Raw genomic sequence first — 27,769 nt, forward strand, 5'->3', positions numbered from 1 at the left:
AGGTACTCTTGTGTCATGCGTGGAGCAACTGCCCTTTATTTAACGCCCTAATAAGTGTTGTGTCTTTTTATTGGACTACATGCAGTTTGTTAGTGCTGCCCTGCACCTGATCAAATCCAATCATGAGACAGTGCGTTTCCCTCGAAATGTTGGCACTACAATCAGCATTTGTTTTAGGCTCGGAGACTGTCAATGTCTGTCGTCCATTAGGGGCCTGTAAAATCCCTTCAATGTTTTGCCTGAAACCCCCCCCCAAAAAAACAATTTCCCCCTCTTCTCCGTTTACATTTCCCGTTGACCGTTTATACCTGCTTCTCCAGGTTTTCGCTCTCAAAAGTACACGTTTTTAATCGAAATATAACACGATTGGATGTTCTATGTCCACGACAACGTTTAAAACCCTAGCAGGAGACCACTTTTGAGGTCCGGGAAAAATTGAAGACATATCGATTTTGGGGTGTAGTTACCCTTTACACGCAAGTGTGCGCCAGGGAGAGACATTTGTTTGGTTAAGCGGTGTTGCTGTAGCGCTCATGTGATTGCGGAGTTTGCAAAACAAATGGCCACTGGATTGATGCAAATAATGATGATATAATTCTGCCAAGCTGGCATAGGCTACTTTGCAGTTAACATTTCATTGAGAACGTTTTTGTGGGAAGCCTTTCCTTCTCTACCAGAAGAAGGTAATCATTAGCCTCATCGCTAACGGCTACACAAAGTGTAGCGCTCCGCACGCATGCGCACAGAAACTGGGCAGTCCTGTGCCGTTTCTGAAAGTTGGGTGGAAATACGAATCACTGATGCATTTTGTTGATGTCTAATGATTCACGTGGGCAAATGAATGCATTTTCTAACAAGTTGAAAGGATTTAGTTGATTTCCTCCTTAGTTCAAAACATTTTTTAATATTGTTGAATTTCGGTTTAAAGTCTGGATTCCGTGATTCCGTGTGGGCGCGCCGTATTATTATATAGGGCCCTAGTCCATGAAGTTGTCATAAGTGTGAATATAGGATATGCCCTCTTCCCCCCCCAGAAGAGTGAAATATATGGGCTGGAAATGTAAGCAAGGTTTGCGCTTTGTCAGTGTGCCACAACGTGGACATTTCTCTGTCTCCCGATGAATGAGCGGCACATTGACTTTATATAGTGTACCAAGAGAGTTCCCTTCGCTTACGGCCATACCAGCCTGAATACGCCCGATCTCGTCCGATCTCGGAAGCTAAGCAGGGTCGGGCCTGGTTAGTACTTGGATGGGAGACCGCCTGGGAATACCAGGTGCTGTAAGCTTTTTGCTCCAGTAGAGGGTACTCTTGTGTCATGCGTGGAGCAACTGCCCTTTATTTAACGCCCTAATAATGTTGTGTCTTTTTATTGGACTACATGCAGTTTGTTAGTGCTGCCCTGCACCTGATCAAATCCAATCATGGACAGACAGTGCGTTTCCCTCGAAATGTTGGCACTACAATCAGCATTTGTTTTTAGGCTCGGAGACTGTCAATGTCTGTCGTCCATTAGGGGCCTGTAAAATCCCTTCAATGTTTTGCCTGAAACCCCCCCCAAAAAACAATTTCCCCCTCTTCTCCGTTTACATTTCCCGGTTGACCGTTTATACCTGCTTCTCCAGGTTTTCGCTCTCAAAAGTACACGTTTTTAATCGAAATATAACACGATTGGATGTTCTATGTCCACGACAACGTTTAAAACCCTAGCAGGAGACCACTTTTGAGGTCCGGGAAAAATTGAAGACATATCGATTTTGGGGTGTAGTTACCCTTTACACGCAAGTGTGCGCCAGGGAGAGACATTTGTTTGGTTAAGCGGTGTTGCTGTAGCGCTCATGTGATTGCGGAGTTTGCAAAACAAATGGCCACTGGATTGATGCAAATAATGATGATATAATTCTGCCAAGCTGGCATAGGCTACTTTGCAGTTAACATTTCATTGAGAACGTTTTTGTGGGAAGCCTTTCCTTCTCTACCAGAAGAAGGTAATCATTAGCCTCATCGCTAACGGCTACACAAAGTGTAGCGCTCCGCACGCATGCGCACAGAAACTGGGCAGTCCTGTGCCGTTTCTGAAAGTTGGGTGGAAATACGAATCACTGATGCATTTTGTTGATGTCTAATGATTCACGTGGGCAAATGAATGCATTTTCTAACAAGTTGAAAGGATTTAGTTGATTTCCTCCTTAGTTCAAAACATTTTTTAATATTGTTGAATTTCGGTTTAAAGTCTGGATTCCGTGATTCCGTGTGGGCGCGCCGTATTATTATATAGGGCCCTAGTCCATGAAGTTGTCATAAGTGTGAATATAGGATATGCCCTCTTCCCCCCCCAGAAGAGTGAAATATATGGGCTGGAAATGTAAGCAAGGTTTGCGCTTTGTCAGTGTGCCACAACGTGGACATTTCTCTGTCTCCCGATGAATGAGCGGCACATTGACTTTATATAGTGTACCAAGAGAGTTCCCTTCGCTTACGGCCATACCAGCCTGAATACGCCCGATCTCGTCCGATCTCGGAAGCTAAGCAGGGTCGGGCCTGGTTAGTACTTGGATGGGAGACCGCCTGGGAATACCAGGTGCTGTAAGCTTTTTGCTCCAGTAGAGGGTACTCTTGTGTCATGCGTGGAGCAACTGCCCTTTATTTAACGCCCTAATAATGTTGTGTCTTTTTATTGGACTACATGCAGTTTGTTAGTGCTGCCCTGCACCTGATCAAATCCAATCATGGACAGACAGTGCGTTTCCCTCGAAATGTTGGCACTACAATCAGCATTTGTTTTTAGGCTCGGAGACTGTCAATGTCTGTCGTCCATTAGGGGCCTGTAAAATCCCTTCAATGTTTTGCCTGAAACCCCCCCCAAAAAACAATTTCCCCCTCTTCTCCGTTTACATTTCCCGGTTGACCGTTTATACCTGCTTCTCCAGGTTTTCGCTCTCAAAAGTACACGTTTTTAATCGAAATATAACACGATTGGATGTTCTATGTCCACGACAACGTTTAAAACCCTAGCAGGAGACCACTTTTGAGGTCCGGGAAAAATTGAAGACATATCGATTTTGGGGTGTAGTTACCCTTTACACGCAAGTGTGCGCCAGGGAGAGACATTTGTTTGGTTAAGCGGTGTTGCTGTAGCGCTCATGTGATTGCGGAGTTTGCAAAACAAATGGCCACTGGATTGATGCAAATAATGATGATATAATTCTGCCAAGCTGGCATAGGCTACTTTGCAGTTAACATTTCATTGAGAACGTTTTTGTGGGAAGCCTTTCCTTCTCTACCAGAAGAAGGTAATCATTAGCCTCATCGCTAACGGCTACACAAAGTGTAGCGCTCCGCACGCATGCGCACAGAAACTGGGCAGTCCTGTGCCGTTTCTGAAAGTTGGGTGGAAATACGAATCACTGATGCATTTTGTTGATGTCTAATGATTCACGTGGGCAAATGAATGCATTTTCTAACAAGTTGAAAGGATTTAGTTGATTTCCTCCTTAGTTCAAAACATTTTTTAATATTGTTGAATTTCGGTTTAAAGTCTGGATTCCGTGATTCCGTGTGGGCGCGCCGTATTATTATATAGGGCCCTAGTCCATGAAGTTGTCATAAGTGTGAATATAGGATATGCCCTCTTCCCCCCCCAGAAGAGTGAAATATATGGGCTGGAAATGTAAGCAAGGTTTGCGCTTTGTCAGTGTGCCACAACGTGGACATTTCTCTGTCTCCCGATGAATGAGCGGCACATTGACTTTATATAGTGTACCAAGAGAGTTCCCTTCGCTTACGGCCATACCAGCCTGAATACGCCCGATCTCGTCCGATCTCGGAAGCTAAGCAGGGTCGGGCCTGGTTAGTACTTGGATGGGAGACCGCCTGGGAATACCAGGTGCTGTAAGCTTTTTGCTCCAGTAGAGGGTACTCTTGTGTCATGCGTGGAGCAACTGCCCTTTATTTAACGCCCTAATAATGTTGTGTCTTTTTATTGGACTACATGCAGTTTGTTAGTGCTGCCCTGCACCTGATCAAATCCAATCATGGACAGACAGTGCGTTTCCCTCGAAATGTTGGCACTACAATCAGCATTTGTTTTTAGGCTCGGAGACTGTCAATGTCTGTCGTCCATTAGGGGCCTGTAAAATCCCTTCAATGTTTTGCCTGAAACCCCCCCCCAAAAAACAATTTCCCCCTCTTCTCCGTTTACATTTCCCGGTTGACCGTTTATACCTGCTTCTCCAGGTTTTCGCTCTCAAAAGTACACGTTTTTAATCGAAATATAACACGATTGGATGTTCTATGTCCACGACAACGTTTAAAACCCTAGCAGGAGACCACTTTTGAGGTCCGGGAAAAATTGAAGACATATCGATTTTGGGGTGTAGTTACCCTTTACACGCAAGTGTGCGCCAGGGAGAGACATTTGTTTGGTTAAGCGGTGTTGCTGTAGCGCTCATGTGATTGCGGAGTTTGCAAAACAAATGGCCACTGGATTGATGCAAATAATGATGATATAATTCTGCCAAGCTGGCATAGGCTACTTTGCAGTTAACATTTCATTGAGAACGTTTTTGTGGGAAGCCTTTCCTTCTCTACCAGAAGAAGGTAATCATTAGCCTCATCGCTAACGGCTACACAAAGTGTAGCGCTCCGCACGCATGCGCACAGAAACTGGGCAGTCCTGTGCCGTTTCTGAAAGTTGGGTGGAAATACGAATCACTGATGCATTTTGTTGATGTCTAATGATTCACGTGGGCAAATGAATGCATTTTCTAACAAGTTGAAAGGATTTAGTTGATTTCCTCCTTAGTTCAAAACATTTTTTAATATTGTTGAATTTCGGTTTAAAGTCTGGATTCCGTGATTCCGTGTGGGCGCGCCGTATTATTATATAGGGCCCTAGTCCATGAAGTTGTCATAAGTGTGAATATAGGATATGCCCTCTTCCCCCCCCAGAAGAGTGAAATATATGGGCTGGAAATGTAAGCAAGGTTTGCGCTTTGTCAGTGTGCCACAACGTGGACATTTCTCTGTCTCCCGATGAATGAGCGGCACATTGACTTTATATAGTGTACCAAGAGAGTTCCCTTCGCTTACGGCCATACCAGCCTGAATACGCCCGATCTCGTCCGATCTCGGAAGCTAAGCAGGGTCGGGCCTGGTTAGTACTTGGATGGGAGACCGCCTGGGAATACCAGGTGCTGTAAGCTTTTTGCTCCAGTAGAGGGTACTCTTGTGTCATGCGTGGAGCAACTGCCCTTTATTTAACGCCCTAATAATGTTGTGTCTTTTTATTGGACTACATGCAGTTTGTTAGTGCTGCCCTGCACCTGATCAAATCCAATCATGGACAGACAGTGCGTTTCCCTCGAAATGTTGGCACTACAATCAGCATTTGTTTTTAGGCTCGGAGACTGTCAATGTCTGTCGTCCATTAGGGGCCTGTAAAATCCCTTCAATGTTTTGCCTGAAACCCCCCCCCAAAAAACAATTTCCCCCTCTTCTCCGTTTACATTTCCCGGTTGACCGTTTATACCTGCTTCTCCAGGTTTTCGCTCTCAAAAGTACACGTTTTTAATCGAAATATAACACGATTGGATGTTCTATGTCCACGACAACGTTTAAAACCCTAGCAGGAGACCACTTTTGAGGTCCGGGAAAAATTGAAGACATATCGATTTTGGGGTGTAGTTACCCTTTACACGCAAGTGTGCGCCAGGGAGAGACATTTGTTTGGTTAAGCGGTGTTGCTGTAGCGCTCATGTGATTGCGGAGTTTGCAAAACAAATGGCCACTGGATTGATGCAAATAATGATGATATAATTCTGCCAAGCTGGCATAGGCTACTTTGCAGTTAACATTTCATTGAGAACGTTTTTGTGGGAAGCCTTTCCTTCTCTACCAGAAGAAGGTAATCATTAGCCTCATCGCTAACGGCTACACAAAGTGTAGCGCTCCGCACGCATGCGCACAGAAACTGGGCAGTCCTGTGCCGTTTCTGAAAGTTGGGTGGAAATACGAATCACTGATGCATTTTGTTGATGTCTAATGATTCACGTGGGCAAATGAATGCATTTTCTAACAAGTTGAAAGGATTTAGTTGATTTCCTCCTTAGTTCAAAACATTTTTTAATATTGTTGAATTTCGGTTTAAAGTCTGGATTCCGTGATTCCGTGTGGGCGCGCCGTATTATTATATAGGGCCCTAGTCCATGAAGTTGTCATAAGTGTGAATATAGGATATGCCCTCTTCCCCCCCCAGAAGAGTGAAATATATGGGCTGGAAATGTAAGCAAGGTTTGCGCTTTGTCAGTGTGCCACAACGTGGACATTTCTCTGTCTCCCGATGAATGAGCGGCACATTGACTTTATATAGTGTACCAAGAGAGTTCCCTTCGCTTACGGCCATACCAGCCTGAATACGCCCGATCTCGTCCGATCTCGGAAGCTAAGCAGGGTCGGGCCTGGTTAGTACTTGGATGGGAGACCGCCTGGGAATACCAGGTGCTGTAAGCTTTTTGCTCCAGTAGAGGGTACTCTTGTGTCATGCGTGGAGCAACTGCCCTTTATTTAACGCCCTAATAATGTTGTGTCTTTTTATTGGACTACATGCAGTTTGTTAGTGCTGCCCTGCACCTGATCAAATCCAATCATGGACAGACAGTGCGTTTCCCTCGAAATGTTGGCACTACAATCAGCATTTGTTTTTAGGCTCGGAGACTGTCAATGTCTGTCGTCCATTAGGGGCCTGTAAAATCCCTTCAATGTTTTGCCTGAAACCCCCCCCCAAAAAACAATTTCCCCCTCTTCTCCGTTTACATTTCCCGGTTGACCGTTTATACCTGCTTCTCCAGGTTTTCGCTCTCAAAAGTACACGTTTTTAATCGAAATATAACACGATTGGATGTTCTATGTCCACGACAACGTTTAAAACCCTAGCAGGAGACCACTTTTGAGGTCCGGGAAAAATTGAAGACATATCGATTTTGGGGTGTAGTTACCCTTTACACGCAAGTGTGCGCCAGGGAGAGACATTTGTTTGGTTAAGCGGTGTTGCTGTAGCGCTCATGTGATTGCGGAGTTTGCAAAACAAATGGCCACTGGATTGATGCAAATAATGATGATATAATTCTGCCAAGCTGGCATAGGCTACTTTGCAGTTAACATTTCATTGAGAACGTTTTTGTGGGAAGCCTTTCCTTCTCTACCAGAAGAAGGTAATCATTAGCCTCATCGCTAACGGCTACACAAAGTGTAGCGCTCCGCACGCATGCGCACAGAAACTGGGCAGTCCTGTGCCGTTTCTGAAAGTTGGGTGGAAATACGAATCACTGATGCATTTTGTTGATGTCTAATGATTCACGTGGGCAAATGAATGCATTTTCTAACAAGTTGAAAGGATTTAGTTGATTTCCTCCTTAGTTCAAAACATTTTTTAATATTGTTGAATTTCGGTTTAAAGTCTGGATTCCGTGATTCCGTGTGGGCGCGCCGTATTATTATATAGGGCCCTAGTCCATGAAGTTGTCATAAGTGTGAATATAGGATATGCCCTCTTCCCCCCCCAGAAGAGTGAAATATATGGGCTGGAAATGTAAGCAAGGTTTGCGCTTTGTCAGTGTGCCACAACGTGGACATTTCTCTGTCTCCCGATGAATGAGCGGCACATTGACTTTATATAGTGTACCAAGAGAGTTCCCTTCGCTTACGGCCATACCAGCCTGAATACGCCCGATCTCGTCCGATCTCGGAAGCTAAGCAGGGTCGGGCCTGGTTAGTACTTGGATGGGAGACCGCCTGGGAATACCAGGTGCTGTAAGCTTTTTGCTCCAGTAGAGGGTACTCTTGTGTCATGCGTGGAGCAACTGCCCTTTATTTAACGCCCTAATAATGTTGTGTCTTTTTATTGGACTACATGCAGTTTGTTAGTGCTGCCCTGCACCTGATCAAATCCAATCATGGACAGACAGTGCGTTTCCCTCGAAATGTTGGCACTACAATCAGCATTTGTTTTTAGGCTCGGAGACTGTCAATGTCTGTCGTCCATTAGGGGCCTGTAAAATCCCTTCAATGTTTTGCCTGAAACCCCCCCCCAAAAAACAATTTCCCCCTCTTCTCCGTTTACATTTCCCGGTTGACCGTTTATACCTGCTTCTCCAGGTTTTCGCTCTCAAAAGTACACGTTTTTAATCGAAATATAACACGATTGGATGTTCTATGTCCACGACAACGTTTAAAACCCTAGCAGGAGACCACTTTTGAGGTCCGGGAAAAATTGAAGACATATCGATTTTGGGGTGTAGTTACCCTTTACACGCAAGTGTGCGCCAGGGAGAGACATTTGTTTGGTTAAGCGGTGTTGCTGTAGCGCTCATGTGATTGCGGAGTTTGCAAAACAAATGGCCACTGGATTGATGCAAATAATGATGATATAATTCTGCCAAGCTGGCATAGGCTACTTTGCAGTTAACATTTCATTGAGAACGTTTTTGTGGGAAGCCTTTCCTTCTCTACCAGAAGAAGGTAATCATTAGCCTCATCGCTAACGGCTACACAAAGTGTAGCGCTCCGCACGCATGCGCACAGAAACTGGGCAGTCCTGTGCCGTTTCTGAAAGTTGGGTGGAAATACGAATCACTGATGCATTTTGTTGATGTCTAATGATTCACGTGGGCAAATGAATGCATTTTCTAACAAGTTGAAAGGATTTAGTTGATTTCCTCCTTAGTTCAAAACATTTTTTAATATTGTTGAATTTCGGTTTAAAGTCTGGATTCCGTGATTCCGTGTGGGCGCGCCGTATTATTATATAGGGCCCTAGTCCATGAAGTTGTCATAAGTGTGAATATAGGATATGCCCTCTTCCCCCCCCAGAAGAGTGAAATATATGGGCTGGAAATGTAAGCAAGGTTTGCGCTTTGTCAGTGTGCCACAACGTGGACATTTCTCTGTCTCCCGATGAATGAGCGGCACATTGACTTTATATAGTGTACCAAGAGAGTTCCCTTCGCTTACGGCCATACCAGCCTGAATACGCCCGATCTCGTCCGATCTCGGAAGCTAAGCAGGGTCGGGCCTGGTTAGTACTTGGATGGGAGACCGCCTGGGAATACCAGGTGCTGTAAGCTTTTTGCTCCAGTAGAGGGTACTCTTGTGTCATGCGTGGAGCAACTGCCCTTTATTTAACGCCCTAATAATGTTGTGTCTTTTTATTGGACTACATGCAGTTTGTTAGTGCTGCCCTGCACCTGATCAAATCCAATCATGGACAGACAGTGCGTTTCCCTCGAAATGTTGGCACTACAATCAGCATTTGTTTTTAGGCTCGGAGACTGTCAATGTCTGTCGTCCATTAGGGGCCTGTAAAATCCCTTCAATGTTTTGCCTGAAACCCCCCCCCAAAAAACAATTTCCCCCTCTTCTCCGTTTACATTTCCCGGTTGACCGTTTATACCTGCTTCTCCAGGTTTTCGCTCTCAAAAGTACACGTTTTTAATCGAAATATAACACGATTGGATGTTCTATGTCCACGACAACGTTTAAAACCCTAGCAGGAGACCACTTTTGAGGTCCGGGAAAAATTGAAGACATATCGATTTTGGGGTGTAGTTACCCTTTACACGCAAGTGTGCGCCAGGGAGAGACATTTGTTTGGTTAAGCGGTGTTGCTGTAGCGCTCATGTGATTGCGGAGTTTGCAAAACAAATGGCCACTGGATTGATGCAAATAATGATGATATAATTCTGCCAAGCTGGCATAGGCTACTTTGCAGTTAACATTTCATTGAGAACGTTTTTGTGGGAAGCCTTTCCTTCTCTACCAGAAGAAGGTAATCATTAGCCTCATCGCTAACGGCTACACAAAGTGTAGCGCTCCGCACGCATGCGCACAGAAACTGGGCAGTCCTGTGCCGTTTCTGAAAGTTGGGTGGAAATACGAATCACTGATGCATTTTGTTGATGTCTAATGATTCACGTGGGCAAATGAATGCATTTTCTAACAAGTTGAAAGGATTTAGTTGATTTCCTCCTTAGTTCAAAACATTTTTTAATATTGTTGAATTTCGGTTTAAAGTCTGGATTCCGTGATTCCGTGTGGGCGCGCCGTATTATTATATAGGGCCCTAGTCCATGAAGTTGTCATAAGTGTGAATATAGGATATGCCCTCTTCCCCCCCCAGAAGAGTGAAATATATGGGCTGGAAATGTAAGCAAGGTTTGCGCTTTGTCAGTGTGCCACAACGTGGACATTTCTCTGTCTCCCGATGAATGAGCGGCACATTGACTTTATATAGTGTACCAAGAGAGTTCCCTTCGCTTACGGCCATACCAGCCTGAATACGCCCGATCTCGTCCGATCTCGGAAGCTAAGCAGGGTCGGGCCTGGTTAGTACTTGGATGGGAGACCGCCTGGGAATACCAGGTGCTGTAAGCTTTTTGCTCCAGTAGAGGGTACTCTTGTGTCATGCGTGGAGCAACTGCCCTTTATTTAACGCCCTAATAATGTTGTGTCTTTTTATTGGACTACATGCAGTTTGTTAGTGCTGCCCTGCACCTGATCAAATCCAATCATGGACAGACAGTGCGTTTCCCTCGAAATGTTGGCACTACAATCAGCATTTGTTTTTAGGCTCGGAGACTGTCAATGTCTGTCGTCCATTAGGGGCCTGTAAAATCCCTTCAATGTTTTGCCTGAAACCCCCCCCCAAAAAACAATTTCCCCCTCTTCTCCGTTTACATTTCCCGGTTGACCGTTTATACCTGCTTCTCCAGGTTTTCGCTCTCAAAAGTACACGTTTTTAATCGAAATATAACACGATTGGATGTTCTATGTCCACGACAACGTTTAAAACCCTAGCAGGAGACCACTTTTGAGGTCTGGGAAAAATTGAAGACATATCGATTTTGGGGTGTAGTTACCCTTTACACGCAAGTGTGCGCCAGGGAGAGACATTTGTTTGGTTAAGCGGTGTTGCTGTAGCGCTCATGTGATTGCGGAGTTTGCAAAACAAATGGCCACTGGATTGATGCAAATAATGATGATATAATTCTGCCAAGCTGGCATAGGCTACTTTGCAGTTAACATTTCATTGAGAACGTTTTTGTGGGAAGCCTTTCCTTCTCTACCAGAAGAAGGTAATCATTAGCCTCATCGCTAACGGCTACACAAAGTGTAGCGCTCCGCACGCATGCGCACAGAAACTGGGCAGTCCTGTGCCGTTTCTGAAAGTTGGGTGGAAATACGAATCACTGATGCATTTTGTTGATGTCTAATGATTCACGTGGGCAAATGAATGCATTTTCTAACAAGTTGAAAGGATTTAGTTGATTTCCTCCTTAGTTCAAAACATTTTTTAATATTGTTGAATTTCGGTTTAAAGTCTGGATTCCGTGATTCCGTGTGGGCGCGCCGTATTATTATATAGGGCCCTAGTCCATGAAGTTGTCATAAGTGTGAATATAGGATATGCCCTCTTCCCCCCCCAGAAGAGTGAAATATATGGGCTGGAAATGTAAGCAAGGTTTGCGCTTTGTCAGTGTGCCACAACGTGGACATTTCTCTGTCTCCCGATGAATGAGCGGCACATTGACTTTATATAGTGTACCAAGAGAGTTCCCTTCGCTTACGGCCATACCAGCCTGAATACGCCCGATCTCGTCCGATCTCGGAAGCTAAGCAGGGTCGGGCCTGGTTAGTACTTGGATGGGAGACCGCCTGGGAATACCAGGTGCTGTAAGCTTTTTGCTCCAGTAGAGGGTACTCTTGTGTCATGCGTGGAGCAACTGCCCTTTATTTAACGCCCTAATAATGTTGTGTCTTTTTATTGGACTACATGCAGTTTGTTAGTGCTGCCCTGCACCTGATCAAATCCAATCATGGACAGTGCGTTTCCCTCGAAATGTTGGCACTACAATCAGCATTTGTTTTTAGGCTCGGAGACTGTCAATGTCTGTCGTCCATTAGGGGCCTGTAAAATCCCTTCAATGTTTTGCCTGAACCCCCCCCCAAAAAACAATTTCCCCCTCTTCTCCGTTTACATTTCCCGGTTGACCGTTTATACCTGCTTCTCCAGGTTTTCGCTCTCAAAAGTACACGTTTTTAATCGAAATATAACACGATTGGATGTTCTATGTCCACGACAACGTTTAAAACCCTAGCAGGAGACCACTTTTGAGGTCTGGGAAAAATTGAAGACATATCGATTTTGGGGTGTAGTTACCCTTTACACGCAAGTGTGCGCCAGGGAGAGACATTTGTTTGGTTAAGCGGTGTTGCTGTAGCGCTCATGTGATTGCGGAGTTTGCAAAACAAATGGCCTCTGGATTGATGCAAATAATGATGATATAATTCTGCCAAGCTGGCATAGGCTACTTTGCAGTTAACATTTCATTGAGAAAGTTTTTGTGGGAAGCCTTTCCTTCTCTACCAGAAGAAGGTAATCATTAGCCTCATCGCTAACGGCTACACAAAGTGTAGCGCTCCGCACGCATGCGCACAGAAACTGGGCAGTCCTGTGCCGTTTCTGAAAGTTGGGTGGAAATACGAATCACTGATGCATTTTGTTGATGTCTAATGATTCACGTGGGCAAATGAATGCATTTTCTAACAAGTTGAAAGGATTTAGTTGATTTCCTCCTTAGTTCAAAACATTTTTTAATATTGTTGAATTTCGGTTTAAAGTCTGGATTCCGTGATTCCGTGTGGGCGCGCCGTATTATTATATAGGGCCCTAGTCCATGAAGTTGTCATAAGTGTGAATATAGGATATGCCCTCTTCCCCCCCCAGAAGAGTGAAATATATGGGCTGGAAATGTAAGCAAGGTTTGCGCTTTGTCAGTGTGCCACAACGTGGACATTTCTCTGTCTCCCGATGAATGAGCGGCACATTGACTTTATATAGTGTACCAAGAGAGTTCCCTTCGCTTACGGCCATACCAGCCTGAATACGCCCGATCTCGTCCGATCTCGGAAGCTAAGCAGGGTCGGGCCTGGTTAGTACTTGGATGGGAGACCGCCTGGGAATACCAGGTGCTGTAAGCTTTTTGCTCCAGTAGAGGGTACTCTTGTGTCATGCGTGGAGCAACTGCCCTTTATTTAACGCCCTAATAATGTTGTGTCTTTTTATTGGACTACATGCAGTTTGTTAGTGCTGCCCTGCACCTGATCAAATCCAATCATGGACAGTGCGTTTCCCTCGAAATGTTGGCACTACAATCAGCATTTGTTTTTAGGCTCGGAGACTGTCAATGTCTGTCGTCCATTAGGGGCCTGTAAAATCCCTTCAATGTTTTGCCTGAACCCCCCCCCAAAAAACAATTTCCCCCTCTTCTCCGTTTACATTTCCCGGTTGACCGTTTATACCTGCTTCTCCAGGTTTTCGCTCTCAAAAGTACACGTTTTTAATCGAAATATAACACGATTGGATGTTCTATGTCCACGACAACGTTTAAAACCCTAGCAGGAGACCACTTTTGAGGTCTGGGAAAAATTGAAGACATATCGATTTTGGGGTGTAGTTACCCTTTACACGCAAGTGTGCGCCAGGGAGAGACATTTGTTTGGTTAAGCGGTGTTGCTGTAGCGCTCATGTGATTGCGGAGTTTGCAAAACAAATGGCCTCTGGATTGATGCAAATAATGATGATATAATTCTGCCAAGCTGGCATAGGCTACTTTGCAGTTAACATTTCATTGAGAAAGTTTTTGTGGGAAGCCTTTCCTTCTCTACCAGAAGAAGGTAATCATTAGCCTCATCGCTAACGGCTACACAAAGTGTAGCGCTCCGCACGCATGCGCACAGAAACTGGGCAGTCCTGTGCCGTTTCTGAAAGTTGGGTGGTAATACGAATCACTGATGCATTTTGTTGATGTCTAATGATTCACGTGGGCAAATGAATGCATTTTCTAACAAGTTGAAAGGATTTAGTTGATTTCCTCCTTAGTTCAAAACATTTTTTAATATTGTTGAATTTCGGTTTAAAGTCTGGATTCCGTGATTCCGTGTGGGCGCGCCGTATTATTATATAGGGCCCTAGTCCATGAAGTTGTCATAAGTGTGAATATAGGATATGCCCTCTTCCCCCCCCAGAAGAGTGAAATATATGGGCTGGAAATGTAAGCAAGGTTTGCGCTTTGTCAGTGTGCCACAACGTGGACATTTCTCTGTCTCCCGATGAATGAGCGGCACATTGACTTTATATAGTGTACCAAGAGAGTTCCCTTCGCTTACGGCCATACCAGCCTGAATACGCCCGATCTCGTCCGATCTCGGAAGCTAAGCAGGGTCGGGCCTGGTTAGTACTTGGATGGGAGACCGCCTGGGAATACCAGGTGCTGTAAGCTTTTTGCTCCAGTAGAGGGTACTCTTGTGTCATGCGTGGAGCAACTGCCCTTTATTTAACGCCCTAATAATGTTGTGTCTTTTTATTGGACTACATGCAGTTTGTTAGTGCTGCCCTGCACCTGATCAAATCCAATCATGGACAGTGCGTTTCCCTCGAAATGTTGGCACTACAATCAGCATTTGTTTTTAGGCTCGGAGACTGTCAATGTCTGTCGTCCATTAGGGGCCTGTAAAATCCCTTCAATGTTTTGCCTGAACCCCCCCCCAAAAAACAATTTCCCCCTCTTCTCCGTTTACATTTCCCGGTTGACCGTTTATACCTGCTTCTCCAGGTTTTCGCTCTCAAAAGTACACGTTTTTAATCGAAATATAACACGATTGGATGTTCTATGTCCACGACAACGTTTAAAACCCTAGCAGGAGACCACTTTTGAGGTCTGGGAAAAATTGAAGACATATCGATTTTGGGGTGTAGTTACCCTTTACACGCAAGTGTGCGCCAGGGAGAGACATTTGTTTGGTTAAGCGGTGTTGCTGTAGCGCTCATGTGATTGCGGAGTTTGCAAAACAAATGGCCTCTGGATTGATGCAAATAATGATGATATAATTCTGCCAAGCTGGCATAGGCTACTTTGCAGTTAACATTTCATTGAGAAAGTTTTTGTGGGAAGCCTTTCCTTCTCTACCAGAAGAAGGTAATCATTAGCCTCATCGCTAACGGCTACACAAAGTGTAGCGCTCCGCACGCATGCGCACAGAAACTGGGCAGTCCTGTGCCGTTTCTGAAAGTTGGGTGGAAATACGAATCACTGATGCATTTTGTTGATGTCTAATGATTCACGTGGGCAAATGAATGCATTTTCTAACAAGTTGAAAGGATTTAGTTGATTTCCTCCTTAGTTCAAAACATTTTTTAATATTGTTGAATTTCGGTTTAAAGTCTGGATTCCGTGATTCCGTGTGGGCGCGCCGTATTATTATATAGGGCCCTAGTCCATGAAGTTGTCATAAGTGTGAATATAGGATATGCCCTCTTCCCCCCCCCAGAAGAGTGAAATATATGGGCTGGAAATGTAAGCAAGGTTTGCGCTTTGTCAGTGTGCCACAACGTGGACATTTCTCTGTCTCCCGATGAATGAGCGGCACATTGACTTTATATAGTGTACCAAGAGAGTTCCCTTCGCTTACGGCCATACCAGCCTGAATACGCCCGATCTCGTCCGATCTCGGAAGCTAAGCAGGGTCGGGCCTGGTTAGTACTTGGATGGGAGACCGCCTGGGAATACCAGGTGCTGTAAGCTTTTTGCTCCAGTAGAGGGTACTCTTGTGTCATGCGTGGAGCAACTGCCCTTTATTTAACGCCCTAATAATGTTGTGTCTTTTTATTGGACTACATGCAGTTTGTTAGTGCTGCCCTGCACCTGATCAAATCCAATCATGGACAGTGCGTTTCCCTCGAAATGTTGGCACTACAATCAGCATTTGTTTTTAGGCTCGGAGACTGTCAATGTCTGTCGTCCATTAGGGGCCTGTAAAATCCCTTCAATGTTTTGCCTGAACCCCCCCCCAAAAAAACAATTTCCCCCTCTTCTCCGTTTACATTTCCCGGTTGACCGTTTATACCTGCTTCTCCAGGTTTTCGCTCTCAAAAGTACACGTTTTTAATCGAAATATAACACGATTGGATGTTCTATGTCCACGACAACGTTTAAAACCCTAGCAGGAGACCACTTTTGAGGTCTGGGAAAAATTGAAGACATATCGATTTTGGGGTGTAGTTACCCTTTACACGCAAGTGTGCGCCAGGGAGAGACATTTGTTTGGTTAAGCGGTGTTGCTGTAGCGCTCATGTGATTGCGGAGTTTGCAAAACAAATGGCCTCTGGATTGATGCAAATAATGATGATATAATTCTGCCAAGCTGGCATAGGCTACTTTGCAGTTAACATTTCATTGAGAAAGTTTTTGTGGGAAGCCTTTCCTTCTCTACCAGAAGAAGGTAATCATTAGCCTCATCGCTAACGGCTACACAAAGTGTAGCGCTCCGCACGCATGCGCACAGAAACTGGGCAGTCCTGTGCCGTTTCTGAAAGTTGGGTGGTAATACGAATCACTGATGCATTTTGTTGATGTCTAATGATTCACGTGGGCAAATGAATGCATTTTCTAACAAGTTGAAAGGATTTAGTTGATTTCCTCCTTAGTTCAAAACATTTTTTAATATTGTTGAATTTCGGTTTAAAGTCTGGATTCCGTGATTCCGTGTGGGCGCGCCGTATTATTATATAGGGCCCTAGTCCATGAAGTTGTCATAAGTGTGAATATAGGATATGCCCTCTTCCCCCCCCAGAAGAGTGAAATATATGGGCTGGAAATGTAAGCAAGGTTTGCGCTTTGTCAGTGTGCCACAACGTGGACATTTCTCTGTCTCCCGATGAATGAGCGGCACATTGACTTTATATAGTGTACCAAGAGAGTTCCCTTCGCTTACGGCCATACCAGCCTGAATACGCCCGATCTCGTCCGATCTCGGAAGCTAAGCAGGGTCGGGCCTGGTTAGTACTTGGATGGGAGACCGCCTGGGAATACCAGGTGCTGTAAGCTTTTTGCTCCAGTAGAGGGTACTCTTGTGTCATGCGTGGAGCAACTGCCCTTTATTTAACGCCCTAATAATGTTGTGTCTTTTTATTGGACTACATGCAGTTTGTTAGTGCTGCCCTGCACCTGATCAAATCCAATCATGGACAGTGCGTTTCCCTCGAAATGTTGGCACTACAATCAGCATTTGTTTTTAGGCTCGGAGACTGTCAATGTCTGTCGTCCATTAGGGGCCTGTAAAATCCCTTCAATGTTTTGCCTGAACCCCCCCCCAAAAAAACAATTTCCCCCTCTTCTCCGTTTACATTTCCCGGTTGACCGTTTATACCTGCTTCTCCAGGTTTTCGCTCTCAAAAGTACACGTTTTTAATCGAAATATAACACGATTGGATGTTCTATGTCCACGACAACGTTTAAAACCCTAGCAGGAGACCACTTTTGAGGTCTGGGAAAAATTGAAGACATATCGATTTTGGGGTGTAGTTACCCTTTACACGCAAGTGTGCGCCAGGGAGAGACATTTGTTTGGTTAAGCGGTGTTGCTGTAGCGCTCATGTGATTGCGGAGTTTGCAAAACAAATGGCCTCTGGATTGATGCAAATAATGATGATATAATTCTGCCAAGCTGGCATAGGCTACTTTGCAGTTAACATTTCATTGAGAAAGTTTTTGTGGGAAGCCTTTCCTTCTCTACCAGAAGAAGGTAATCATTAGCCTCATCGCTAACGGCTACACAAAGTGTAGCGCTCCGCACGCATGCGCACAGAAACTGGGCAGTCCTGTGCCGTTTCTGAAAGTTGGGTGGAAATACGAATCACTGATGCATTTTGTTGATGTCTAATGATTCACGTGGGCAAATGAATGCATTTTCTAACAAGTTGAAAGGATTTAGTTGATTTCCTCCTTAGTTCAAAACATTTTTTAATATTGTTGAATTTCGGTTTAAAGTCTGGATTCCGTGATTCCGTGTGGGCGCGCCGTATTATTATATAGGGCCCTAGTCCATGAAGTTGTCATAAGTGTGAATATAGGATATGCCCTCTTCCCCCCCCAGAAGAGTGAAATATATGGGCTGGAAATGTAAGCAAGGTTTGCGCTTTGTCAGTGTGCCACAACGTGGACATTTCTCTGTCTCCCGATGAATGAGCGGCACATTGACTTTATATAGTGTACCAAGAGAGTTCCCTTCGCTTACGGCCATACCAGCCTGAATACGCCCGATCTCGTCCGATCTCGGAAGCTAAGCAGGGTCGGGCCTGGTTAGTACTTGGATGGGAGACCGCCTGGGAATACCAGGTGCTGTAAGCTTTTTGCTCCAGTAGAGGGTACTCTTGTGTCATGCGTGGAGCAACTGCCCTTTATTTAACGCCCTAATAATGTTGTGTCTTTTTATTGGACTACATGCAGTTTGTTAGTGCTGCCCTGCACCTGATCAAATCCAATCATGGACAGTGCGTTTCCCTCGAAATGTTGGCACTACAATCAGCATTTGTTTTTAGGCTCGGAGACTGTCAATGTCTGTCGTCCATTAGGGGCCTGTAAAATCCCTTCAATGTTTTGCCTGAACCCCCCCCCAAAAAACAATTTCCCCCTCTTCTCCGTTTACATTTCCCGGTTGACCGTTTATACCTGCTTCTCCAGGTTTTCGCTCTCAAAAGTACACGTTTTTAATCGAAATATAACACGATTGGATGTTCTATGTCCACGACAACGTTTAAAACCCTAGCAGGAGACCACTTTTGAGGTCTGGGAAAAATTGAAGACATATCGATTTTGGGGTGTAGTTACCCTTTACACGCAAGTGTGCGCCAGGGAGAGACATTTGTTTGGTTAAGCGGTGTTGCTGTAGCGCTCATGTGATTGCGGAGTTTGCAAAACAAATGGCCTCTGGATTGATGCAAATAATGATGATATAATTCTGCCAAGCTGGCATAGGCTACTTTGCAGTTAACATTTCATTGAGAAAGTTTTTGTGGGAAGCCTTTCCTTCTCTACCAGAAGAAGGTAATCATTAGCCTCATCGCTAACGGCTACACAAAGTGTAGCGCTCCGCACGCATGCGCACAGAAACTGGGCAGTCCTGTGCCGTTTCTGAAAGTTGGGTGGTAATACGAATCACTGATGCATTTTGTTGATGTCTAATGATTCACGTGGGCAAATGAATGCATTTTCTAACAAGTTGAAAGGATTTAGTTGATTTCCTCCTTAGTTCAAAACATTTTTTAATATTGTTGAATTTCGGTTTAAAGTCTGGATTCCGTGATTCCGTGTGGGCGCGCCGTATTATTATATAGGGCCCTAGTCCATGAAGTTGTCATAAGTGTGAATATAGGATATGCCCTCTTCCCCCCCCAGAAGAGTGAAATATATGGGCTGGAAATGTAAGCAAGGTTTGCGCTTTGTCAGTGTGCCACAACGTGGACATTTCTCTGTCTCCCGATGAATGAGCGGCACATTGACTTTATATAGTGTACCAAGAGAGTTCCCTTCGCTTACGGCCATACCAGCCTGAATACGCCCGATCTCGTCCGATCTCGGAAGCTAAGCAGGGTCGGGCCTGGTTAGTACTTGGATGGGAGACCGCCTGGGAATACCAGGTGCTGTAAGCTTTTTGCTCCAGTAGAGGGTACTCTTGTGTCATGCGTGGAGCAACTGCCCTTTATTTAACGCCCTAATAATGTTGTGTCTTTTTATTGGACTACATGCAGTTTGTTAGTGCTGCCCTGCACCTGATCAAATCCAATCATGGACAGTGCGTTTCCCTCGAAATGTTGGCACTACAATCAGCATTTGTTTTTAGGCTCGGAGACTGTCAATGTCTGTCGTCCATTAGGGGCCTGTAAAATCCCTTCAATGTTTTGCCTGAACCCCCCCCCAAAAAAACAATTTCCCCCTCTTCTCCGTTTACATTTCCCGGTTGACCGTTTATACCTGCTTCTCCAGGTTTTCGCTCTCAAAAGTACACGTTTTTAATCGAAATATAACACGATTGGATGTTCTATGTCCACGACAACGTTTAAAACCCTAGCAGGAGACCACTTTTGAGGTCTGGGAAAAATTGAAGACATATCGATTTTGGGGTGTAGTTACCCTTTACACGCAAGTGTGCGCCAGGGAGAGACATTTGTTTGGTTAAGCGGTGTTGCTGTAGCGCTCATGTGATTGCGGAGTTTGCAAAACAAATGGCCTCTGGATTGATGCAAATAATGATGATATAATTCTGCCAAGCTGGCATAGGCTACTTTGCAGTTAACATTTCATTGAGAAAGTTTTTGTGGGAAGCCTTTCCTTCTCTACCAGAAGAAGGTAATCATTAGCCTCATCGCTAACGGCTACACAAAGTGTAGCGCTCCGCACGCATGCGCACAGAAACTGGGCAGTCCTGTGCCGTTTCTGAAAGTTGGGTGGAAATACGAATCACTGATGCATTTTGTTGATGTCTAATGATTCACGTGGGCAAATGAATGCATTTTCTAACAAGTTGAAAGGATTTAGTTGATTTCCTCCTTAGTTCAAAACATTTTTTAATATTGTTGAATTTCGGTTTAAAGTCTGGATTCCGTGATTCCGTGTGGGCGCGCCGTATTATTATATAGGGCCCTAGTCCATGAAGTTGTCATAAGTGTGAATATAGGATATGCCCTCTTCCCCCCCCAGAAGAGTGAAATATATGGGCTGGAAATGTAAGCAAGGTTTGCGCTTTGTCAGTGTGCCACAACGTGGACATTTCTCTGTCTCCCGATGAATGAGCGGCACATTGACTTTATATAGTGTACCAAGAGAGTTCCCTTCGCTTACGGCCATACCAGCCTGAATACGCCCGATCTCGTCCGATCTCGGAAGCTAAGCAGGGTCGGGCCTGGTTAGTACTTGGATGGGAGACCGCCTGGGAATACCAGGTGCTGTAAGCTTTTTGCTCCAGTAGAGGGTACTCTTGTGTCATGCGTGGAGCAACTGCCCTTTATTTAACGCCCTAATAATGTTGTGTCTTTTTATTGGACTACATGCAGTTTGTTAGTGCTGCCCTGCACCTGATCAAATCCAATCATGGACAGTGCGTTTCCCTCGAAATGTTGGCACTACAATCAGCATTTGTTTTTAGGCTCGGAGACTGTCAATGTCTGTCGTCCATTAGGGGCCTGTAAAATCCCTTCAATGTTTTGCCTGAACCCCCCCCCAAAAAAACAATTTCCCCCTCTTCTCCGTTTACATTTCCCGGTTGACCGTTTATACCTGCTTCTCCAGGTTTTCGCTCTCAAAAGTACACGTTTTTAATCGAAATATAACACGATTGGATGTTCTATGTCCACGACAACGTTTAAAACCCTAGCAGGAGACCACTTTTGAGGTCTGGGAAAAATTGAAGACATATCGATTTTGGGGTGTAGTTACCCTTTACACGCAAGTGTGCGCCAGGGAGAGACATTTGTTTGGTTAAGCGGTGTTGCTGTAGCGCTCATGTGATTGCGGAGTTTGCAAAACAAATGGCCTCTGGATTGATGCAAATAATGATGATATAATTCTGCCAAGCTGGCATAGGCTACTTTGCAGTTAACATTTCATTGAGAAAGTTTTTGTGGGAAGCCTTTCCTTCTCTACCAGAAGAAGGTAATCATTAGCCTCATCGCTAACGGCTACACAAAGTGTAGCGCTCCGCACGCATGCGCACAGAAACTGGGCAGTCCTGTGCCGTTTCTGAAAGTTGGGTGGTAATACGAATCACTGATGCATTTTGTTGATGTCTAATGATTCACGTGGGCAAATGAATGCATTTTCTAACAAGTTGAAAGGATTTAGTTGATTTCCTCCTTAGTTCAAAACATTTTTTAATATTGTTGAATTTCGGTTTAAAGTCTGGATTCCGTGATTCCGTGTGGGCGCGCCGTATTATTATATAGGGCCCTAGTCCATGAAGTTGTCATAAGTGTGAATATAGGATATGCCCTCTTCCCCCCCCAGAAGAGTGAAATATATGGGCTGGAAATGTAAGCAAGGTTTGCGCTTTGTCAGTGTGCCACAACGTGGACATTTCTCTGTCTCCCGATGAATGAGCGGCACATTGACTTTATATAGTGTACCAAGAGAGTTCCCTTCGCTTACGGCCATACCAGCCTGAATACGCCCGATCTCGTCCGATCTCGGAAGCTAAGCAGGGTCGGGCCTGGTTAGTACTTGGATGGGAGACCGCCTGGGAATACCAGGTGCTGTAAGCTTTTTGCTCCAGTAGAGGGTACTCTTGTGTCATGCGTGGAGCAACTGCCCTTTATTTAACGCCCTAATAATGTTGTGTCTTTTTATTGGACTACATGCAGTTTGTTAGTGCTGCCCTGCACCTGATCAAATCCAATCATGGACAGTGCGTTTCCCTCGAAATGTTGGCACTACAATCAGCATTTGTTTTTAGGCTCGGAGACTGTCAATGTCTGTCGTCCATTAGGGGCCTGTAAAATCCCTTCAATGTTTTGCCTGAACCCCCCCCCAAAAAAACAATTTCCCCCTCTTCTCCGTTTACATTTCCCGGTTGACCGTTTATACCTGCTTCTCCAGGTTTTCGCTCTCAAAAGTACACGTTTTTAATCGAAATATAACACGATTGGATGTTCTATGTCCACGACAACGTTTAAAACCCTAGCAGGAGACCACTTTTGAGGTCTGGGAAAAATTGAAGACATATCGATTTTGGGGTGTAGTTACCCTTTACACGCAAGTGTGCGCCAGGGAGAGACATTTGTTTGGTTAAGCGGTGTTGCTGTAGCGCTCATGTGATTGCGGAGTTTGCAAAACAAATGGCCTCTGGATTGATGCAAATAATGATGATATAATTCTGCCAAGCTGGCATAGGCTACTTTGCAGTTAACATTTCATTGAGAAAGTTTTTGTGGGAAGCCTTTCCTTCTCTACCAGAAGAAGGTAATCATTAGCCTCATCGCTAACGGCTACACAAAGTGTAGCGCTCCGCACGCATGCGCACAGAAACTGGGCAGTCCTGTGCCGTTTCTGAAAGTTGGGTGGAAATACGAATCACTGATGCATTTTGTTGATGTCTAATGATTCACGTGGGCAAATGAATGCATTTTCTAACAAGTTGAAAGGATTTAGTTGATTTCCTCCTTAGTTCAAAACATTTTTTAATATTGTTGAATTTCGGTTTAAAGTCTGGATTCCGTGATTCCGTGTGGGCGCGCCGTATTATTATATAGGGCCCTAGTCCATGAAGTTGTCATAAGTGTGAATATAGGATATGCCCTCTTCCCCCCCCCAGAAGAGTGAAATATATGGGCTGGAAATGTAAGCAAGGTTTGCGCTTTGTCAGTGTGCCACAACGTGGACATTTCTCTGTCTCCCGATGAATGAGCGGCACATTGACTTTATATAGTGTACCAAGAGAGTTCCCTTCGCTTACGGCCATACCAGCCTGAATACGCCCGATCTCGTCCGATCTCGGAAGCTAAGCAGGGTCGGGCCTGGTTAGTACTTGGATGGGAGACCGCCTGGGAATACCAGGTGCTGTAAGCTTTTTGCTCCAGTAGAGGGTACTCTTGTGTCATGCGTGGAGCAACTGCCCTTTATTTAACGCCCTAATAATGTTGTGTCTTTTTATTGGACTACATGCAGTTTGTTAGTGCTGCCCTGCACCTGATCAAATCCAATCATGGACAGTGCGTTTCCCTCGAAATGTTGGCACTACAATCAGCATTTGTTTTTAGGCTCGGAGACTGTCAATGTCTGTCGTCCATTAGGGGCCTGTAAAATCCCTTCAATGTTTTGCCTGAACCCCCCCCCAAAAAAACAATTTCCCCCTCTTCTCCGTTTACATTTCCCGGTTGACCGTTTATACCTGCTTCTCCAGGTTTTCGCTCTCAAAAGTACACGTTTTTAATCGAAATATAACACGATTGGATGTTCTATGTCCACGACAACGTTTAAAACCCTAGCAGGAGACCACTTTTGAGGTCTGGGAAAAATTGAAGACATATCGATTTTGGGGTGTAGTTACCCTTTACACGCAAGTGTGCGCCAGGGAGAGACATTTGTTTGGTTAAGCGGTGTTGCTGTAGCGCTCATGTGATTGCGGAGTTTGCAAAACAAATGGCCTCTGGATTGATGCAAATAATGATGATATAATTCTGCCAAGCTGGCATAGGCTACTTTGCAGTTAACATTTCATTGAGAAAGTTTTTGTGGGAAGCCTTTCCTTCTCTACCAGAAGAAGGTAATCATTAGCCTCATCGCTAACGGCTACACAAAGTGTAGCGCTCCGCACGCATGCGCACAGAAACTGGGCAGTCCTGTGCCGTTTCTGAAAGTTGGGTGGTAATACGAATCACTGATGCATTTTGTTGATGTCTAATGATTCACGTGGGCAAATGAATGCATTTTCTAACAAGTTGAAAGGATTTAGTTGATTTCCTCCTTAGTTCAAAACATTTTTTAATATTGTTGAATTTCGGTTTAAAGTCTGGATTCCGTGATTCCGTGTGGGCGCGCCGTATTATTATATAGGGCCCTAGTCCATGAAGTTGTCATAAGTGTGAATATAGGATATGCCCTCTTCCCCCCCCAGAAGAGTGAAATATATGGGCTGGAAATGTAAGCAAGGTTTGCGCTTTGTCAGTGTGCCACAACGTGGACATTTCTCTGTCTCCCGATGAATGAGCGGCACATTGACTTTATATAGTGTACCAAGAGAGTTCCCTTCGCTTACGGCCATACCAGCCTGAATACGCCCGATCTCGTCCGATCTCGGAAGCTAAGCAGGGTCGGGCCTGGTTAGTACTTGGATGGGAGACCGCCTGGGAATACCAGGTGCTGTAAGCTTTTTGCTCCAGTAGAGGGTACTCTTGTGTCATGCGTGGAGCAACTGCCCTTTATTTAACGCCCTAATAATGTTGTGTCTTTTTATTGGACTACATGCAGTTTGTTAGTGCTGCCCTGCACCTGATCAAATCCAATCATGGACAGTGCGTTTCCCTCGAAATGTTGGCACTACAATCAGCATTTGTTTTTAGGCTCGGAGACTGTCAATGTCTGTCGTCCATTAGGGGCCTGTAAAATCCCTTCAATGTTTTGCCTGAACCCCCCCCCAAAAAAACAATTTCCCCCTCTTCTCCGTTTACATTTCCCGGTTGACCGTTTATACCTGCTTCTCCAGGTTTTCGCTCTCAAAAGTACACGTTTTTAATCGAAATATAACACGATTGGATGTTCTATGTCCACGACAACGTTTAAAACCCTAGCAGGAGACCACTTTTGAGGTCTGGGAAAAATTGAAGACATATCGATTTTGGGGTGTAGTTACCCTTTACACGCAAGTGTGCGCCAGGGAGAGACATTTGTTTGGTTAAGCGGTGTTGCTGTAGCGCTCATGTGATTGCGGAGTTTGCAAAACAAATGGCCTCTGGATTGATGCAAATAATGATGATATAATTCTGCCAAGCTGGCATAGGCTACTTTGCAGTTAACATTTCATTGAGAAAGTTTTTGTGGGAAGCCTTTCCTTCTCTACCAGAAGAAGGTAATCATTAGCCTCATCGCTAACGGCTACACAAAGTGTAGCGCTCCGCACGCATGCGCACAGAAACTGGGCAGTCCTGTGCCGTTTCTGAAAGTTGGGTGGTAATACGAATCACTGATGCATTTTGTTGATGTCTAATGATTCACGTGGGCAAATGAATGCATTTTCTAACAAGTTGAAAGGATTTAGTTGATTTCCTCCTTAGTTCAAAACATTTTTTAATATTGTTGAATTTCGGTTTAAAGTCTGGATTCCGTGATTCCGTGTGGGCGCGCCGTATTATTATATAGGGCCCTAGTCCATGAAGTTGTCATAAGTGTGAATATAGGATATGCCCTCTTCCCCCCCCCAGAAGAGTGAAATATATGGGCTGGAAATGTAAGCAAGGTTTGCGCTTTGTCAGTGTGCCACAACGTGGACATTTCTCTGTCTCCCGATGAATGAGCGGCACATTGACTTTATATAGTGTACCAAGAGAGTTCCCTTCGCTTACGGCCATACCAGCCTGAATACGCCCGATCTCGTCCGATCTCGGAAGCTAAGCAGGGTCGGGCCTGGTTAGTACTTGGATGGGAGACCGCCTGGGAATACCAGGTGCTGTAAGCTTTTTGCTCCAGTAGAGGGTACTCTTGTGTCATGCGTGGAGCAACTGCCCTTTATTTAACGCCCTAATAATGTTGTGTCTTTTTATTGGACTACATGCAGTTTGTTAGTGCTGCCCTGCACCTGATCAAATCCAATCATGGACAGTGCGTTTCCCTCGAAATGTTGGCACTACAATCAGCATTTGTTTTTAGGCTCGGAGACTGTCAATGTCTGTCGTCCATTAGGGGCCTGTAAAATCCCTTCAATGTTTTGCCTGAACCCCCCCCCAAAAAAACAATTTCCCCCTCTTCTCCGTTTACATTTCCCGGTTGACCGTTTATACCTGCTTCTCCAGGTTTTCGCTCTCAAAAGTACACGTTTTTAATCGAAATATAACACGATTGGATGTTCTATGTCCACGACAACGTTTAAAACCCTAGCAGGAGACCACTTTTGAGGTCTGGGAAAAATTGAAGACATATCGATTTTGGGGTGTAGTTACCCTTTACACGCAAGTGTGCGCCAGGGAGAGACATTTGTTTGGTTAAGCGGTGTTGCTGTAGCGCTCATGTGATTGCGGAGTTTGCAAAACAAATGGCCTCTGGATTGATGCAAATAATGATGATATAATTCTGCCAAGCTGGCATAGGCTACTTTGCAGTTAACATTTCATTGAGAAAGTTTTTGTGGGAAGCCTTTCCTTCTCTACCAGAAGAAGGTAATCATTAGCCTCATCGCTAACGGCTACACAAAGTGTAGCGCTCCGCACGCATGCGCACAGAAACTGGGCAGTCCTGTGCCGTTTCTGAAAGTTGGGTGGTAATACGAATCACTGATGCATTTTGTTGATGTCTAATGATTCACGTGGGCAAATGAATGCATTTTCTAACAAGTTGAAAGGATTTAGTTGATTTCCTCCTTAGTTCAAAACATTTTTTAATATTGTTGAATTTCGGTTTAAAGTCTGGATTCCGTGATTCCGTGTGGGCGCGCCGTATTATTATATAGGGCCCTAGTCCATGAAGTTGTCATAAGTGTGAATATAGGATATGCCCTCTTCCCCCCCCAGAAGAGTGAAATATATGGGCTGGAAATGTAAGCAAGGTTTGCGCTTTGTCAGTGTGCCACAACGTGGACATTTCTCTGTCTCCCGATGAATGAGCGGCACATTGACTTTATATAGTGTACCAAGAGAGTTCCCTTCGCTTACGGCCATACCAGCCTGAATACGCCCGATCTCGTCCGATCTCGGAAGCTAAGCAGGGTCGGGCCTGGTTAGTACTTGGATGGGAGACCGCCTGGGAATACCAGGTGCTGTAAGCTTTTTGCTCCAGTAGAGGGTACTCTTGTGTCATGCGTGGAGCAACTGCCCTTTATTTAACGCCCTAATAATGTTGTGTCTTTTTATTGGACTACATGCAGTTTGTTAGTGCTGCCCTGCACCTGATCAAATCCAATCATGGACAGTGCGTTTCCCTCGAAATGTTGGCACTACAATCAGCATTTGTTTTTAGGCTCGGAGACTGTCAATGTCTGTCGTCCATTAGGGGCCTGTAAAATCCCTTCAATGTTTTGCCTGAACCCCCCCCCAAAAAAACAATTTCCCCCTCTTCTCCGTTTACATTTCCCGGTTGACCGTTTATACCTGCTTCTCCAGGTTTTCGCTCTCAAAAGTACACGTTTTTAATCGAAATATAACACGATTGGATGTTCTATGTCCACGACAACGTTTAAA

General features: G+C 44.8%; 21 non-coding genes across 21 annotated transcripts; all 21 read left to right on the forward strand.

Annotated features, from left to right (window-relative positions):
- The first annotated feature begins 1,169 nt into the window (after positions 1–1,169).
- LOC116365786 (5S ribosomal RNA) lies at positions 1,170–1,288 on the forward strand. The gene has a single exon (XR_004208156.1). It is a non-coding gene; the product is annotated as a 5S ribosomal RNA (ribosomal RNA).
- A 1,186-nt stretch (positions 1,289–2,474) lies between these two features.
- LOC116365797 (5S ribosomal RNA) lies at positions 2,475–2,593 on the forward strand. The gene has a single exon (XR_004208167.1). It is a non-coding gene; the product is annotated as a 5S ribosomal RNA (ribosomal RNA).
- Positions 2,594–3,779: 1,186 nt separating this feature from the next.
- On the forward strand, positions 3,780–3,898 carry LOC116365808 (5S ribosomal RNA). Its single transcript, XR_004208178.1, has one exon. It is a non-coding gene; the product is annotated as a 5S ribosomal RNA (ribosomal RNA).
- Positions 3,899–5,085: 1,187 nt separating this feature from the next.
- LOC116365819 (5S ribosomal RNA) lies at positions 5,086–5,204 on the forward strand. The gene has a single exon (XR_004208189.1). It is a non-coding gene; the product is annotated as a 5S ribosomal RNA (ribosomal RNA).
- A 1,187-nt stretch (positions 5,205–6,391) lies between these two features.
- LOC116365823 (5S ribosomal RNA) lies at positions 6,392–6,510 on the forward strand. The gene has a single exon (XR_004208193.1). It is a non-coding gene; the product is annotated as a 5S ribosomal RNA (ribosomal RNA).
- A 1,187-nt stretch (positions 6,511–7,697) lies between these two features.
- LOC116365787 (5S ribosomal RNA) lies at positions 7,698–7,816 on the forward strand. The gene has a single exon (XR_004208157.1). It is a non-coding gene; the product is annotated as a 5S ribosomal RNA (ribosomal RNA).
- A 1,187-nt stretch (positions 7,817–9,003) lies between these two features.
- On the forward strand, positions 9,004–9,122 carry LOC116365788 (5S ribosomal RNA). Its single transcript, XR_004208158.1, has one exon. It is a non-coding gene; the product is annotated as a 5S ribosomal RNA (ribosomal RNA).
- A 1,187-nt stretch (positions 9,123–10,309) lies between these two features.
- On the forward strand, positions 10,310–10,428 carry LOC116365789 (5S ribosomal RNA). The gene has a single exon (XR_004208159.1). It is a non-coding gene; the product is annotated as a 5S ribosomal RNA (ribosomal RNA).
- A 1,187-nt stretch (positions 10,429–11,615) lies between these two features.
- Positions 11,616–11,734, forward strand: LOC116365790 (5S ribosomal RNA). Its single transcript, XR_004208160.1, has one exon. It is a non-coding gene; the product is annotated as a 5S ribosomal RNA (ribosomal RNA).
- A 1,182-nt stretch (positions 11,735–12,916) lies between these two features.
- On the forward strand, positions 12,917–13,035 carry LOC116365791 (5S ribosomal RNA). Its single transcript, XR_004208161.1, has one exon. It is a non-coding gene; the product is annotated as a 5S ribosomal RNA (ribosomal RNA).
- A 1,182-nt stretch (positions 13,036–14,217) lies between these two features.
- On the forward strand, positions 14,218–14,336 carry LOC116365792 (5S ribosomal RNA). Its single transcript, XR_004208162.1, has one exon. It is a non-coding gene; the product is annotated as a 5S ribosomal RNA (ribosomal RNA).
- A 1,183-nt stretch (positions 14,337–15,519) lies between these two features.
- On the forward strand, positions 15,520–15,638 carry LOC116365793 (5S ribosomal RNA). The gene has a single exon (XR_004208163.1). It is a non-coding gene; the product is annotated as a 5S ribosomal RNA (ribosomal RNA).
- Positions 15,639–16,821: 1,183 nt separating this feature from the next.
- LOC116365794 (5S ribosomal RNA) lies at positions 16,822–16,940 on the forward strand. The gene has a single exon (XR_004208164.1). It is a non-coding gene; the product is annotated as a 5S ribosomal RNA (ribosomal RNA).
- Positions 16,941–18,123: 1,183 nt separating this feature from the next.
- Positions 18,124–18,242, forward strand: LOC116365795 (5S ribosomal RNA). The gene has a single exon (XR_004208165.1). It is a non-coding gene; the product is annotated as a 5S ribosomal RNA (ribosomal RNA).
- Positions 18,243–19,424: 1,182 nt separating this feature from the next.
- Positions 19,425–19,543, forward strand: LOC116365796 (5S ribosomal RNA). The gene has a single exon (XR_004208166.1). It is a non-coding gene; the product is annotated as a 5S ribosomal RNA (ribosomal RNA).
- A 1,183-nt stretch (positions 19,544–20,726) lies between these two features.
- Positions 20,727–20,845, forward strand: LOC116365798 (5S ribosomal RNA). The gene has a single exon (XR_004208168.1). It is a non-coding gene; the product is annotated as a 5S ribosomal RNA (ribosomal RNA).
- Positions 20,846–22,028: 1,183 nt separating this feature from the next.
- On the forward strand, positions 22,029–22,147 carry LOC116365799 (5S ribosomal RNA). The gene has a single exon (XR_004208169.1). It is a non-coding gene; the product is annotated as a 5S ribosomal RNA (ribosomal RNA).
- Positions 22,148–23,331: 1,184 nt separating this feature from the next.
- LOC116365800 (5S ribosomal RNA) lies at positions 23,332–23,450 on the forward strand. The gene has a single exon (XR_004208170.1). It is a non-coding gene; the product is annotated as a 5S ribosomal RNA (ribosomal RNA).
- A 1,183-nt stretch (positions 23,451–24,633) lies between these two features.
- LOC116365801 (5S ribosomal RNA) lies at positions 24,634–24,752 on the forward strand. The gene has a single exon (XR_004208171.1). It is a non-coding gene; the product is annotated as a 5S ribosomal RNA (ribosomal RNA).
- A 1,184-nt stretch (positions 24,753–25,936) lies between these two features.
- Positions 25,937–26,055, forward strand: LOC116365802 (5S ribosomal RNA). Its single transcript, XR_004208172.1, has one exon. It is a non-coding gene; the product is annotated as a 5S ribosomal RNA (ribosomal RNA).
- A 1,183-nt stretch (positions 26,056–27,238) lies between these two features.
- On the forward strand, positions 27,239–27,357 carry LOC116365803 (5S ribosomal RNA). The gene has a single exon (XR_004208173.1). It is a non-coding gene; the product is annotated as a 5S ribosomal RNA (ribosomal RNA).
- Positions 27,358–27,769: the final 412 nt, after the last annotated feature.

Source organism: Oncorhynchus kisutch, unplaced genomic scaffold (assembly GCF_002021735.2).
Source record: "Oncorhynchus kisutch isolate 150728-3 unplaced genomic scaffold, Okis_V2 scaffold1286, whole genome shotgun sequence".
Lineage (NCBI taxonomy): Eukaryota > Metazoa > Chordata > Actinopteri > Salmoniformes > Salmonidae > Oncorhynchus > Oncorhynchus kisutch.